Source organism: Alexandromys fortis, unplaced genomic scaffold (genome assembly GCF_014885135.2).
Source record: "Alexandromys fortis isolate MF-2015 unplaced genomic scaffold, M_Fortis_MF-2015_v1.1 scaffold_118, whole genome shotgun sequence".
Taxonomy (NCBI): Eukaryota; Metazoa; Chordata; class Mammalia; order Rodentia; family Cricetidae; genus Alexandromys; species Alexandromys fortis.
Window position 1 is genome coordinate 2,797,281 of NW_026068010.1, and position 8,840 is coordinate 2,806,120.

Consider the following 8,840-nt stretch of genomic DNA (forward strand, 5'->3'; position numbering starts at 1 on the left):
GGCACCGTATATATTCTTCTGCTTCACGGGGACGAGGTCTTTTGCCTCTCTACAACCTCAAGTGTAAGTGCTCCAATAAAGTGTGTTCTGAGAAGAATCCTGTTGCGGTCGTCTCTTCTGCTGGCGGGAGCGGCGTGCTGCAATGTATATTGGTGTTTTGTGCGCTGTATCTTTATGCACTGTGTGCATGTAGCGTCCTTAGAGGCTGAGCACATGCCTTTAAGCCCACAGAGACTATATCTAGAGAGTAAAGTATTAGCGGTAAAATTGCCGGCCAAAGGCTGCATACATTTTCAATCGTGACAGAAAGAGCCAAAGAGTAGATAGGTTTTGTTTTTAGAGTAACGAAGAATTTCTTTTCTTTTGTTTTGTTTTTTGTTTGTTTGTTTGTTTTTGCTTTTTTAAGACAGGGTTTCTCTGTGTAGCCCTAACTGTTCTGGAATTAGCTATGGTAGACAAGGCTGGCCTCAAGCTCACAGAGATCTTCCTGCCTCTGCCTCCTAAGTGCTGGGATTAAAGGCGTGCGCCAATACCATCCAGCCAAGTAAGAAAGAATTTTAACTGAAACTACCCAAAATGTTGTGCCAATTTATCAGGAATGCATTTGGATATATAGTCAAGCCAACTGTGACTTGCACGCTCTCAGTCCGTCTGTCTGTCTGTCTGTCTGTCTGTCTGTCTCTAGCTCTCTCATTTCTAAAGAACAAGTATTTTTTTCTTATGTTTCAGAAGGCTTGGAAATCTAGGGTCAAGAGACCAGCATCAAGTGAAGACCTTCCTTCTACTTCCTCCCGTGGTAGAAGGCTGAAAGGTAAGAGGACACCCTCAAGGTAAATGGTCAGGAAATAACCCATGTCAGCACTCCTGCAGTAGCTAACTGGTGATTTTAATGTCATTAACTCATTAATCTCACAGGGAATGGCACTATTAGGAGGTATGGCTTTGTTGGAGTGGGTACGGCCTCATTGGGGGAAGTGTGTCATTGTGGGGGGGGGTGAGGTTTTCTATGCTCAGGATACCACCCAGTGTCTCAGTTGACTTCCTGTTACCTGCAGGATGCAGCAACCTCAGCTCCAGCACCACAGCTGTCCACACACCGCCATGCTCCCCACCGTAAGGGTAATGGTCTGAACCTCAGAAACTGTAAGGACGGTTTCCTTACAGTTAATTTAATTGTGAACTCAATTAAATGCTTTCCTTATAAGAGTGCTGTGGTCATGGTGTCTCTTTACAGCAATAAGAAACCCTAACTAGAGGCTGGAGAGATGGCTCAGAGGTTAAGAGCTTTGCCTGCTCTTCCAAAGGTCCTGAGTTCATTCCCAGCAACCACATGGTGGCACACAACCATCTGTAATGAGATCTGGTACCCTCTTCTGGCTTTCAGGTATACATGCAGACAGAATATTGTATACATAATAAATAAATATTTTCAAAAAAAGAAACCCTAACTAAGACAGTAACCCAAACCGATGGTATTGGCACTCACCCCACCCCCACCCCATGAGATGGAGCCCTTGCAGCCTCGACAGACCGCTATAAAAGGTCTCTCCTCAAAGCACTTAAAAGGGAAGTTTCCAACATGGGCCCTGACAGGGCACATCCAAATCACAGTGTTCTTCTAGCTCTCTCTTATTATCCTTCTTCTAAGTGACAAAGTATATGATATGTATGTTGGGAGTTTGAGAGATGGCTCAGCAGTTGAGAGCACTTTCTGCTCTTCCCGAGGGCACAGGTTCAGGTCCCAGCACCCACAGCAAGGGGCTCATAGCTACATAGAACTTCAGGGATTTGGCACTCTCTTCTGACCTCTGTGCACTCATGTGCACAGTCTCCCACATGTGTCCACACACATGCGTGAACACACACTTAAAGCTAATACAAATAAACCTTTTTTAAATGATATGTATTTTTGGTATACAATACAATGTTTATAAATGTATGTACTCTAGCTTTCTAAGAGCAGATAGAGCCCCAGGGACTCAAAACATGTTTGTTATTCAGCAAGAAACAAGACGTTGGTGTGGTTTACACTGGAAGAAGCATGAAGGATGCTGGACGATGTACCGCATCCCCACTGTGGCCTCTGAGTGGAGCATCGCTCAAACAAAAGGGCTTTCCCATGGCACGCCGGGACCATGGAGGACCCACATAGGTGGTCAGAAAGGGTTGACAGGAGCCCCTCACATCCTCTCGTCCCTCACACTGTCCACATCTGGAACTCCACATATGGAAAAGTGCTGTTGGGCAGATGTGGCCACCCAGGGAGTGATGCATGTCACCACCGAAGCCAGTAGGTCATCGGCTCTAGCATCCTGTGTGCTGTGGTCCTGGCTGCCACAAGCACCCAGACGCTGATACCTCCCAGGGATAGTAAGTTGTCTCCCTTGCCAATCACCTTACCTTGTTTCCTGGAAGACTCTAGCTTAGATAGAGCAGGAAGAAAAAAAGACAGTTTCACTTTCACTTCCGATTCATTCGTTTTTTACTTTGTGTGTGAGTATTAGCTTGCAAGTGTATATGTGTGCTGTGTGTGTGCTTGGTGTCTGTGGAGGCCAGAAGTGGGCATCGGATCCCCTGGAACTGGAGTTACAGGTGGTTGTGAGCTAGTGCTGAACTTGGGTGCTCTTAAGCACTGAGCCCTCGAAGGTGTAGCTAAGACTGGCCTTGAACTCGCGACCTTCCTGAGTCTGTCTCTGCAGCACATCCACCACAGGCTGTTTCACTTTATGGTTCCTGGATACAAGATTTTCCTCCTTCTGCGAGCCAGGCCTTCCCAATGTCTGGGGATAGCCATGCTCACTCAGTCCTTCTTCTGAATCTTAGTTCTTTCAGTCATGTCTTACGGATCATGTCTTCCAAACAGTCACCGTGTTAACTCTTGCTGTGAACACCTTTCTCATCAAACAGTGAAGAGTCCCCGAAACCACTGCCCAGAATCTAGCTGCACCCTGGGAAATGAAGGATGAACTAGGCCCCTGCTAGGAATATTTTGCCTTGGGTTGTCAACACAGTTTTCCCTTCTGGGGAAGCTACTGGAGAACAATCCCTTATTCCATTGGTTCCTGATTCTCCCTGACTGGTTCTACTTGAAAGATGACAATCCTTAAAACCCAGTTAGATCATCTGGCCCTGCGCCCCTGGTTCTCAGGAGAATGGTATAACAAAACCCACTGAAGAGGAAAGGTTCTGTTGCCCTGTGTGGGGCAGAGGGTCATCTCCTCTTCTTGGCTCTTCAGTCTCTAACAACTATTCCATCCCTTTCTAGAAAATTCCTTTCTCATTAAGTTATGGTCCATTTCAGTTGCATACAAGGAGAAAACTCACCGTGGGCAGGAGACTGCTAACCAGTGACGTCATGTCCCCAATTCCAACCTTGACAAAGCCGATTGGGATCCCAGGTCTCTCCTCTTCGTTCTTGTTTACTGCCGTCGGCTGATCTGGCTAACCTGCCATCAAGGCTTCCATCAAGTTCCCACACTATCTGTTAGAGGAACCGGAGAGATGGCTCGGAGGTTAAGAGCGCTTGCTCTTCTAGAGAATCTAAGTTCGGTTCCCAGCAGGCACACTGGGTGGCTTGTAACAGTCTGTCACTCCAGCCCCAGAAGATCTGACGCCCTCCTCTGGCCTCTGAGGGCACACATACATGGGGAGACATGTAAGTTGATAAGAAATTTAATCTTTAAGAAAAATAAGATGAAACACTATCATGGTAGGCAGCCAGGCATGGTGGCATGTTCCTGGAGTCCTAGCACCTAGGAGGCTGAGGCAGGGTGCCTACAACCTGGGTTACATAGCCTGTCTCAAAACAAACTGATAAGTGGCTAGTCACAACTGCTGCAGACTAACCAGACTGGGTGCCAGCCATCAAGGCAAGGAGTCCCCATGTACAAGGTTACCTAATCTGCTAGTAAATGATGGAGTCAAAGTGAAGTCCAACTCTATCAGCCCGAAGCCAAGAGATTGAAAATAGAGTTGATGCCCTCAGGAGTTCCAGTCCAGAGGACACTGGGGAGGGCTGCATCTTCAGATGCACCTAAAAGCCTGGGAGGAAGAGGGAAAGGGTAATACAGTGGGCATCAGAGGCAACGACAAGCTCCCTCAGACCCCGTGTGCTCACAGAGAGGTACAAACAAAAACCTAGGACCAGTGAGTGCTGAGGTCAGGAAAGGAGGGGGGTGGAAGGCTGCAGCGGAGGCAGGCTTCATTCAGCATCTCAGGATTGGGGTCAGGTGCCTACACAGGCAAGGCCTTCCAGCGTGTCTCACTTCTGAGGTCACAAGACAGACAGACAGCTCTATCTTCCCAGGTGCCTCCTCACGAGGTCCTGCTCTCAGAACCCCTGCTTCAGAGGGAACAGCTCCTAGGGTAGGGGACTTACAACAGAAGAAATCTGGGGGGGAGGGTGCGGGGACGACAGGCATTGTGGGATAATGGAACTACACGGAGACAATTTTAGACTGTGCTTTCAGAGGGTTTTTTTTTTTCTCACCCTGATTGGCTAGTGTAAAACCCTCATTTACAACCTTGACAGAGCCCCGACTAATTTCTGTCGTTGAAACAGCTTTTTATAGCCACAGCATCAAGATGTAGAATACATTTCCTCTTCTCCCCCAACAGATCCCATTTCTTGGCAGAAATATATAGCAGAAAAGTACCAAAATTTTTTATAATGAGAACAAACTCAAAATTCCGCCCCTCAGCCTTCTCCTGTAGATTGTTTCTTCCTGGTAGCTCGCCCCCTGCTTTAACTTTCTCCTAGTGACTCACGCGTTAAATTTTGATTTCAGCAGCCTCCAGTTGTATTACAGGACGCTGTTGCCACAGGACAGGGCCCGTGACCTTAAAGATTTCTAAACTGTACACATGCATTCACTCTGGAGTTTGGCCCCGTTCAGACGGCTGTCACTTCCCACTCGAATTCCAAGGACAAGCCTAAGAATGGCCTTCCTGCTCTTCCAGCTTGGTTTAATTTATCTTCTCTCTAAGATTTCCCTTTTAGAAACTCTGTGTGTGTGTGTGTGTGTGTGTGTGTACTATTCAAAGAAAAATGTGGTTTTTAATTGCCTTTAGGGCTTAAAAAAATCAAGCTCAAGTCTAACATACCATAAGATGCCACACACCAGCCACACGAGGGGTCTTTGCTTAACAGCCAGGGGGCTCCTGCCGCTGCCAGCTGAGCCGCCATGTCTTTGCTTTCTGCCCTGAAACCGCCTTCCCGGCTCGGCTCCACGCAGTGACTAACTCCATCAGGAATATGACCCAGTTTGCTTGGCAGGATGTGATTTTTTTTTTAACTCACTGCTCTCTCTGGTCACGATTCTCTCCCAGGCATTTAGCGACTCCCTCTTGGCATCCGTCTGGTGCCGAGCCGGATTGATAACTCTCTCCCCAGCTGTTCCCTTCCAGCCAGCCCTCCTCTTTCTGGTAAATCCTTATTCCATTTGCTTTCTGCAGCAGGCTGCTATCTCTAGGGTCTCCTTAAAATAGATAAACACTGCTCTCCAAGGGAAGTCTAGAGGCAAAACCCACAGCACATACTAGCCCAATAATCTGCTCCAGAAGGCGGCTGGATAAAAAGAGTCAGCAATGGGAGCCACCCACTGGTACAGGCTTTTATCATTTACCAAGCACTTTTGACACACATGGTCTTATTTAATATTCACAATAAGCCATAATGCAGGTAGAAGGGCTATTTCCACCTTATAAAAAAAAAAAAAGCCCCTAAAGAAGTCAAGAATTCTGGGCAGGAAGTCGGGCCAGGATTGGAAGCCTGTTCTTTTGAAAAGTGCTATGTAAATTCTATTTGCTCAGCCACACAGGGCCAGGAATGCAGCTCCAGGGCAGGGCTTTTCTAGCACACACAAGACCCTGGAATCAATACCCAGCACCTTGAGGGGGGAAAAATAGACATAAGAATCTTTGGTGCTCATTTTGATGGTTTCTGCAAAGGGCGTCCCTGATCCGAATGCATGGGACCAGAACTGTTTTGAGTTTAGGAATCTCCCAAATTTGGGAATATTTCCATGCACATAATGATCTCATCTCAGGGATGGTACCCGAGTCCAAGCACAGCATCTGTTTGTGTTTCCTATACATAGTCTGAAATTATTTTGCGCACTATGTTTAGCGTGCCAGAGTATTGGCCGTGCTCCGTTCCCGTGTCATCAGGCAGAGGACTTTCCACTTGTAGCACACTCACATACTCAAAGAGCTCCAAATTTCAGAGTTGTCCCTTTTTCTCGTGTACCACACTGCGTCTCTGGAATTAGCAAAATGGGTCCCACCTGCCAGATCTAGAGATTGTGGGCTTTGGGAAGCCAGGCCAGAGCCTTTCGCATGGAAGGGCAGTTCAGTTGGTTGAGTGAACCTCAAGGCTTGCAGATTATGGAGAATAGGACCAAAAAGAGAGCCTTCTTATCAAATGAAACCCAGCACTCAGCACCCTCAGAAGCAAGTCTCTGTGCAGACGGGTTTCGGAAGGAAACAGTTAAAAAGTTGAGAAAGAAGGGCTAGAATTCTGTTTTAAAATTTAAAAAAGTCACTGTTAGGGGAGCTGGAGGGATGGCTCAGCAATTCAGGGTGGGTACTGTTATTGCAGAGAACCAGGGTTCAGTAGGCTCGCAACCATCAGTAATTCTAGTTCTAGGGAATCTGATGCCCCCTTCTGGCCTCTTTGGGCACTGCAGTCCTGTGGTGCACATATATATGCGCATATATATGGAGACAAAATGCTTGTACATATAATAAAAATATTAGAAATCATTGTTAGGATTTAAATCCAGACTGTCCTCTACAGGTTCATGTTTTTATCATTTGATCTCATTCATTTCATGACCTTTATAAAAGGAGGCCTGGCTGGTGCTTGAGTTGGGCAGTGGTGGCACATGCCTTTAATCTCAGCTCTCAGGAGGCAGAGGCAGGCAGATCTCTGTGAGTTCGAGGCCAGCCTGGTCTACAGAGCAAGTTCCAGGACAGCCAGGACTGTTATATAGAGAAACCTTGTCTAGGAAAACCAAATGAAGAAGAGGAGAAGGAGGAAGAGGAGGAGGAGGAGAAGGAGAAGGAGAAGAAGAAGAAGAAGAAGAAGAAGAAGAAGAAGAAGAAGAAGAAGAAGAAGAAGAAGAAGAAGAAGAAGAAGAAGAAGAAGAAGAAGAAGAAAAGTTACAGTTGGCTCCAGCCTTCCAGCCTGCATTCTCTACTTCCTGCTTGCCACTGTGTGAACAAGCAGCCACCGCACACTCCCACCACCAGGAACAGAACTGTTCTGTGTTGCCTTCCCCAACACAGAAATTCCTCTGACACCCAGAGGCAAACTAAACCTACTCACCCCAACCCGAACACTTGATCACAAGTAACTAATGTTGTCACCACACTGCGCCTCAGTCTTCTGGGACTTTCACCTAACCTTCAACTCTCAACACAACGGTCTGAGGCCACCAGTTCGAGGGGGGGGGGAGGCTCTGAATTTTCATATCAGAAAATTCACTTTGTGGACCCACCAGACCCATGAGGCACATGATATAGAGAGGCTTCGCAACTAGAGACCTCAACCCAGGGGTAAAAAAAAAAATGAAAGAAAATAAATGATAAAGGCCCATCGTGTCGCTTTCCTAGGATGTGTGGGTCACTCCCCACGATGATGATCAAACCTTCTAGAAACTTCCATTGGCCTCCGTGTAAGGCCATCTTATGTGACTGGGAGGAGGTGGTCCACACCTCTAATCCCAGCACTCCGGAGCCAGAGGCAAGTGGATCTCTGAACTGGAGGTTAGCCTGCTCTCTAGAGCAAGTTACACGACAGCCAGTTCTACACAGAGAAACCCTGTTTCAAAAAACAAAACAAAAGACAACCTTATCTGTGGATCTATCTGCTCCACGTTACCTGAACTCTGTGTTGTGTCTTGCAAAATAGAGCTGCTTCCTCCTGGATCTTGTTTGCACCCAGTGGCCCTGGTGAATATTTAACAGCTTTTCCCAGGAGGGGAAAGCCCTAGAGAGCCACTTTTTCAGAGTTCGGAAAGGGCAGGTTGGAGAGTCCGCCTCTGTGATTGTTTCCAGCGCCCTCCCAATTTGAATGGCTTCGATTTATCTAGCACCCACTGACCCATGGGCAGCCCGGGAGGCTGGAGGGAGGGTGATTTGTGGGCAGCCCTGTCCCCTCCGCTCACTCTCTCCCAGACCGTTGCTGAGTCAACAGTTGGCAAGGGTTCCAATCAAAGCCTCTACACCCCTTTGAAGTGCCTTCACAGAAGCCTTGTGAAGAGTCTTGAGGGCAGAGTCCCCAGGAGTAGCTCAGCCTTTCTTGTCTGGGCTCCATGAATAACCAGCCTGGGAATGTGTCTAGAATCTCCCTGAGCGTCAGCATACTTTTGAGGTTTGTTTGATTTCTCTTTTAATAGACAAATTGCAGAAAACACAAGAAGAAGAAGAAGAAGAAGAAGAAGAAGAAGAAGAAGAAGAAGAAGAAGAAGAAGAAGAAGAAGAAGAAGAAGAAGAAGAAGAAGAAAACGCATTTCCTGTTCCCAGCTCAGCATCCACGACCAGGAAGAAGCTAGAAGGAGCTGGGAGCAGGCTCTCATTCATTAGACACCCTGTGGAGTGGCTGCCACTCGGCAATCCACGTCCTTAGCAACAGAGCCAGGAGGGCTGGAGAAAGGGTTCAGGGTGTGTGCTAACAGGATTACATGGCTTTCTAATGAACATGGCTGTGCTGGCTCAGCCGTGTAGCTGGCTCCTGCACACGTTGCTCTTTCCCTCCATTTAGCACACACTCGTTGTTTCTTCACCCTTCCTTCCTTCCTTCCTTCCTTCCTTCCTTCCTTCCTTCCTTCCTTCCAGAA